This window comes from Penaeus japonicus, unplaced genomic scaffold (genome assembly GCF_977035675.1).
Source record: "Penaeus japonicus unplaced genomic scaffold, GWHDUDI00000001_assembly GWHDUDI00000008, whole genome shotgun sequence".
NCBI classification, from domain to species: domain Eukaryota; kingdom Metazoa; phylum Arthropoda; class Malacostraca; order Decapoda; family Penaeidae; genus Penaeus; species Penaeus japonicus.
Genome location: NW_028234410.1, coordinates 29,350,092 through 29,357,591, shown reverse-complemented (window position 1 = coordinate 29,357,591; position 7,500 = coordinate 29,350,092). Strand labels below are relative to the sequence as shown.

At 44.6% G+C, this 7,500-nt stretch overlaps 1 protein-coding gene across 1 annotated transcript in view; it reads right to left on the bottom strand.

Moving 5' to 3' along the window:
- Nucleotides 1-7,500, bottom strand: part of LOC122249654 (roundabout homolog 3) — a gene marked incomplete in the record, with an annotated part of 369,665 nt that overhangs the window by 149,446 nt on the left and 212,719 nt on the right.

The window sequence follows — 7,500 nt, the reverse complement described above, 5'->3', positions numbered from 1 at the left end:
TTAATTTTCACGGTCTAGTTAAAGCTACAATATGGCACTCGCTCTCAAGTTCAGATAATCTGCTTCGAAATGGGAAAATGATAAGAGAAAATTTCGAAAGCAGTGTCACGTTGCTACGAAAAATTATACGGATAATGATGATAATAATAGCGATATTTCGGGTGATGAAAGTAGTGATGATGAGAGTGACACTGGTACTAATAGTAAGAGTGAAGATAGTGATGATAATGATGGTATCCTCCTATTGGCTCCCGTTTGGTCTTGGGACACATACACAGACACACACATAAACACAAACACACACACTCTCTCTCTCTCTCTCTCTCTCTCTCTTCCTCTCTCTTTCACACACACACACACTCACACACACAAACACACACACACGTCTACTTACTCACATACATACACACATGCGTACACGCGCAACCCCCACACATAAACATATGCATCCCCCCTCCTCCAGTACACACACACGAAACAATTCCCTTAACCCTGCAACACCCAAAAACTTACTCTCTACATCCCCACTAACTTTCCTCGCAGATATTGCAAAGCTGCAACGTCTCAACGGCTTTAGTGCCCTTGCAACATCAACGGGAAAATCCTACAAAGAGAAAAGAAAGCACTACGCCCCCGTCCCCTTTACTCGAGGTCCTATCGTCTGATAGAGAAGAAGAAGAAGAAGAAGAAAGATGAAGAAGATGAAAGAAGAAGTAGAAGAAGATTAAGAAAAAGAAAAAAAAAATGAAGAGAAAGAAGAAAAAAAGAAGAAGAAGAAGATGAGGATGAAGGAGAAGAAGGGGTAGAAGATAGAGGAACGAGAAAAAGAAAAAGAAGAAAAAAAGGAGAAAAAAAGACAATAATAGTTTGCATTTCGTCTGCATCTATTTTCGCTTTTGTCTCATCCTTCCCCTTCCCCCTTCCCACCATCACCTCCCTCCTCTTTCTTCTTCTATCCTCTTCCCCCACCTCATTGCTCCTCCACCCCCACCTCCTTCATCCCCACCTCCGCCTTCTTCCTCCGCCACCCCTACCTCTTTCATCCTTCACCCCCACCTCCTTCCTCCTCCCCCTCCACCTTCTTTCCCTCTCCACCCCCACCTCCTTCCTCCTCCACCCCCCCACCCCCCACCTACCGAACCGAACAACTTAAATCTAATCATGTGGTTTGCGTCTTGCATCTTATCCTAACTTGTGCGGGAAACTCTGCGAGCGATGGCTGGCACTGGTGCCACGGGCCTGCAGAAGGAGGGTTGAGGGTCGGGGGTAGGGGGTAGGGGGTAGGGGGTAGGGAGTAGGGAGTAGGGAGTAGGGGGTAGGAGGTAGGGGGTAGGAGGTAGGGGGTAGGGGGTAGGATGTAGGGGGTAGGAGGTAGGGGTAGGGGTAGGGGTAGGGGTAGGGGTAGGGGTAAGGGGGAGGGGGAGGGGGTAGAGGGCAAGGAGGTAAGGTGGAATGGCAGAGAAATGGGAGGGGGTGGTGGAGGAAGTGGGGAAGAGGGGAAGGAGTAGGAGGAGGGAGCTGGATGGAGGGGAAGGAGTGGGAGGAGGGGGTCTGGATGGAAGGGAAGAAGTGAGGGAGGGAATGAGATGGAGGTGTTGTAATAAGGGAGTGAGTGGGGTGGAGGGAAAAGGGTAGGGGAGGGAGTGGGGTGGAGGGAAAAGGATAGGGGAGGGAGTGGGGTGGAGGGAAAAGGGTAGGGGAGGGAGTGGGGTGGAGGGAAAAGGGTAGGGGAGGGAGTCGGATGAAAGGAGAAGCTCAGGGGGGTAACCGGGAAGTGAGCAGGTTAAACGGGAGAAGGAGGGGTGGGGGGGGGGGGGGCGGGGGGTAGAGGGGAAAGAGTGAGAGAGAGAACGAGAAGGTTGGGCAATGGAAAGCGGTAAGGCGAAAGGAAAGTGTGATGATTAGAAGGAATGAGAAGATGGGGGAAAATTGAGAAGGGAAAGAGGTTGTATTAAGGGTAGTTGCAGGACGAGAGAGAAGAGAGGAAAGGAAAGAAAATGGAGGAGAAAGCAAAGGGGGTGGAGGAAGAGGTTGAGGAGGAAAAGAAGAGAGAGCAAAAGGGGAGGAATAAGAGGGAGAGGAGGAGAAGGGAAAGAGTACCGATGATGGATAAAAGAAGAGGAGAATGAGGGAGGAGGGAGGGGAGGATAAGATGAGGCGTCGGAGAAAGAAAAAAAGGAAGAAGAGAGAAAAAAGTAAAGCCTTAAAGAAGAGGAAAAAGAGAATGAGATGAAAGAGGAAGAGGGAGATATGGAGGAAGAGATGGAAGATAAAGAGGAGATGGAAGATAAAGAGGAGGAGAAAGAAGAAAAGGAGTAGAAAGAGTAGGAGAGAGAAGGGGAGGAAAAGAAAGAGGTGCAGTAAGAGAAGAAACAATTAGAGAAACGTAATAAAAGAGGCTCAAGAGAGATGGGCGGTGGGGTGGGGGAGGGGGAGGGAGGGAGAGGGGTGAATTAGGGGGGAAGTAAGATGAAACGTCGAAATGGAAACGCTAAGGAGAGAAGTGAAGCGAGAAATTAAATGGGAGAGAAGGAAGACAAAAATAGCTGATTACAGAAACTATTGGTAATGGTAGCAATATCATTATAACCATGACTAGTAGTAATGACGACGATGATTATAATGAGGATAATGATGATGATAGTGATTGTGATGATGATGGTGATAATGATTGTGATGATAATGATAACAATAATATCAATATCATTACCATCAATAATGATGGTAATATGAATAACAAAAATGATATCCATAATAATGATGTTAATAATGATAACAATAATAATAGTGATAATGAACATAATAACAATAATAGTAATAATTAATATTGTTGCTATAATCATTATCAATATTATCGTTAGCATCACATCAGCATCAACCTAAAAGAAGAAGAAGAAGAAGAAAACAACAACAACAACAACAAAAACACCAAGACACTCCAAAGAGAAATGCCTAATCAGCGAAGCAACGAAAGCTTCTCTTCCTAATCCCTAATCCCTCATCTCTAATCCTAACGCCAGACAACTCCCATGAGCGGATATGACGTCACGACAGCCAGCAGTGTAAGAGACACTTGGGACATACAAGACTGAGAGATAAGTGCGTCTGGGTTAGTCTCTGCTATCGTAACCTAGAGATTAAAGTGTGCTCTGGTGTGCGGGCTTTGTATACCCTTATTTCTCCGCTCTTCTCGGTCTGTCTGTGTCTGTCTGTGTTTTTGTCTGTTTCTGTTTCTCTCTTTTTCTTTTGTTTCTTTCTCTCTGTTTGTCTCTTTCTCTCTGTTTGTTTCTTTCTCTCTGTGTGTCTCTGTCTCTGTCTGTCTGTCTGTCTGTCTCTCTTTCTCTCTTTCTCTCTCTGTCTCTCTCTCTCTCTCTCTCTCTCTCTCTCTCTCTCTCTCTCTCTCTCTCTCTCTCTCTCTCTCTCTCTTAATAACAGCTTTTATCCGTTCTTTCTTTTCCTATAATCCACACGTACATCTTTCGCTTCTTTATCTCACTTTCTTCCCCCTTACTCCTTCTCCTCTCCACGCTTTGTCCTTTCCTGACTTCTCCAGTCCCTCAGGTTTCCTTCCCCTCTACTCTCCTCTCATCCTCCTTCCTTCCTCTCTCTTCCGCTATCCCTGTTCTCCCTTTCTTCTTCTTCTTCTTCTTCTTCTTCCCTCGTATTTTTCCCCTCTTCATCTCCTTCTTCCCCTCGCAAGACATATGCTAATTCCCCCTAGAATCCTTTCTCCTAAGACAGCCTCTGACATGAAGACTCCCCTCGCTCTCTCCTTCCTTCCCTTCGTTTCCGGTTCTTTCTCTCCGTTTCCCCTTTTCCTCTCTCTTTGATTCCCCTTTGTCTCTCTTTACTTGCGTTCCTTTCTCTTTTGTATGTCTTTTTGCACGTCGTTTTCTTTTCCTTCTCTCTCTTCCTTTCACTCGTTTCCTTCCCCCGTCTTTCTCTCTCCTATCTATTTCCTCTCTCTTTTGTATACACTCCTCACTTCCTTTCATTCTCTTCTCTCCTTTTCCCTCTCATTTCCCTTCTCTTCCCTCCAATCCCTCTCCTCCTTCTCCCCCTGCCGAGCCAAACAAGTCGAAATTCATCTACATTCGAACCAAACAGTCGCCCTTCTAGACACAGCCAGCCAGGATTCCGTTGCTGATACAGAAAAGGAAGATAATGGACAATCATAAACCTGGAGTGTGGAGTCAAGGGTGAAAATTAAGTGGAAAGCCTTGCCTAAACCACCCTTGAGATCAGCAGCCTGTCAAGAGGGCGTGAGGATGATATCTGAATTTCGCTGCTGAAGGTCATTCGCGAGGGATTGGCCTTATCTTAATTGGCCCATTGATGGCAATTTCCTCCCGTAATTGATGATTCGAGAGTATTAGATCTGTTTCTTTTTTTCTTTTTTTTCGGAGCGGCGGGAAGGATTTTTTTCCTCCACATTTTGATCTTTCAAGGGGAGAAGGGGAGGGGGAGGTAAGGGGGAGGTCGTCTTTTTAGGCTCGTCTTCAAAAAAAAAAAAAATAATAATGATAATAATAATAATAATAAATAATAATAATAATAATAATAATAATAATAATAATAATAATAATAATAATAATAATAATAATAATAATAATAAAAAACTTTGATTAGGTGTTTTGGTGCTTTGTCGTGATTGAACACTTCTTTTGGTTTATTGATCTGTTCCTATCTTTACTTCTATATTCATCCAGTGACATTTTATTTTTTCATTTCAAGCCTCTATTCATTAAGGGGAAAGTATCTCTTTTGATTTTTTTTTTTTTTTTTTAACGATCTTATTGAAGGCCAGTGCATATTGGCTAAAATACTGAGACCATCTAATGTGCCTATTTACCGTTCTATCTATTCATCTATGAATATTTTCATCCAATTATCTATTAATTCAATTGTGTATTCATCTATTCATTCATAAATACATTCATTCATTTACTCAGTCACAACTCTAATTCAACGACTATGATGCGCATTTTTCTTCCTGATATTCTTTGCAAAGAAGACAATCTAATAAGATTTACTTCTTGCTTTCTCTGTCTCAGCCTATCAATCTATTTACATATCTATCTATATCTATGTCTGTATCTAAGGCACTTTTCACATTTGTATCTATATCCTCGCCTATCTCTCTCTCTCTCTCTCTCTCTCTCTCTCTCTCTCTCTCTCTCTCTCTCTCTCTCTCTCTCTCTCTCTCTCTCTCTCTCTCTCTCTCTCTCTCTCTCTCACTCACTCTCTCTCTCTCTCTCTCTCTTTCTCTCACTCACTCACTTACTCACTAACTCACACACTCTCTCTTATCTATTTCATCATATCCACATACACACACACACACACACACACACCACACACACACACACACACCCATCCACATATCTATAGGTATATATTTATCTATGTATATATCTTGTACATTATTATTTATCTATTTGTTTATTTATTTATTTATTTTTTATTTTCTATCATTATCATTATTATTTTTGTATTGATCACGTCTCTCGCTTCCCAATTTCATTATCATTCTCCCTGACGAGTACCGGACACACGCTGAGTTATTACGCTAAGTTACTGTTCATCTTTTCAGCTGCTGTGACTTTATAGTTCCGGTCCCCTTCCCTCCCCTTTCGTTGTTTGCCTCTCTCACTCTACATTCTATTCTTTTCTCTTTTTCTTCCTTTCTCTTTTCGTCTTTCCTTTTATGGCTTCTTTGTATTTTGGTTTTGTATTTCTTTCCTATTTTTCCCTTCTTTCTATACATATATTCTTTTCTCTTGTCCTTTCTTTATTTTCATTTTTTTTCCTCTTTCGCTTTCGTCGCCTCCTACTCCTTTTCGCTCCCCTCCCCCTCTTCTTCCTCCTCCACCTCCACCTCCACCTCCACCTCCACCTCCACCTCCACCTCCACCTCCACCTCCACCTCCACCTCCACCTCCACCTCCACCTCCACCTCCACCTCCACCTCCACCTCCACCTCCACCTCCACCTCCACCTCCACCTCCACCTCCACCTCCACTACCACCACCACCTCCTCCTCCTCCTTCTCCACCTCCCCCACCCCTCCCCCTCCCCCTCCACCTCCCCCCCACCTCCACCACCACCACCACCTCCACCTCCCCCTCCTCCTCCATCTCCACCTCCACCTCCTCCTCCTCCTCTACCTCTTCCTCCTCTCCCTCTCCCCTCTTCCTCAAGCCCTTCCCCCAAACCCTCGTTTCTTTACGACTATCATAACTCCTCTCCGAAGGTCGGGCGACAATAAGCTTCTGTGTGACGCCGTAATATGCCATTCATCTCCGACACCTTCTTCCTTATCCATCTGTCCCCTTCTTCCCTTCTCCCCCTGACCTTCTTTTTTTCCTTTCCTCTCTTCTCTCTCCTTCCCCTTTCCTTCTCTTTTTTTATTTTTTCTCCTTCTCCCTTCTTCTTTCTATCTATTCTTATCCCTCCTCTTCCCCCTCTTCTCGTTCCCCTATCCTTCTCTTAACCTCCCTCTCCCTATCTTCTCTGTCCTCTTATATCTTTTCTAGCCTCCTTCCCTTAACCCCCTCCCCCCTCCCGGACCGCCCTTCCCTCTCCCATCCTTCTCCCCTCCCCTCCCCTCCCCTCCCCCTCCCGATCGTAACCCTCACCTTGCTAAATCCTCCGAAATCTTCCTCCCTTCTTCACCTCTCACTTTTTATTCTCTCCCTCCCTCTTTCTTTTCAGACCTTACCATTATCATAACTTTTCAGTCACCTTTAAAACCCACTTTTCTCGTTTCTCGCTTCTTGTTATCTCTTTCGCTCACCACAAGATCGACTGACCCCCCTCCTCTACCTCCCTCATTCTCTCTTTCTCTTTATCTTTCCCTCTTCTCTCTCTCTCTCTCTCTCTCTCTCTCTCTCTCTCTCTCTCTCTCTCTCTCTCTCTCTCTCTCTCTCTCTCTCTCTCTCTCTCTATCTATCTCTCTCTCTCTCTCTCTCTCTCTCTCTCTCTCTCTCTCTCTCTCTCTCTCTATCTATCTATCTATCTAACTCCCTCCCTCCCTCTCCCCCTCTCCTCATCCCTTTACCTGTCTCTCCCTTCCTTTCTCTCTCTCTTGACCGGTACTTTACTGCCAATTTTCGTAAACTGTCCGACGTCTCCTTACCGACAACGCCTTCTCCTTCTACTCTATTATAGAAGCGGACTTCACATTGCTGACTCTGCTTCCTTCCTCCCCCTTTACCTTCGTCTTTCATTCCCCCTTTTTAGTCGGGAAATTTATAGGTTCCTCTTTCCTTCCTTCCTCTCCCCTTCCCCTCCCCCTCTCTTCTCTGACCCTTCCCTTCCCCTAAATCCCCTTTGCTATTCCATTCTCCTCTTTTTATAAGACTACTTTCTTTCTCTCGTTTCCACCTATCTCTTTCTCTTTCTTTTTTATTGCTCTTCCTCTTCCTTCCGGCTTATAACTTTTTTTTCTATTTTTCTCTATTCTTACCTTTCGTTCCACTACTTCCAAAACCATCCTCT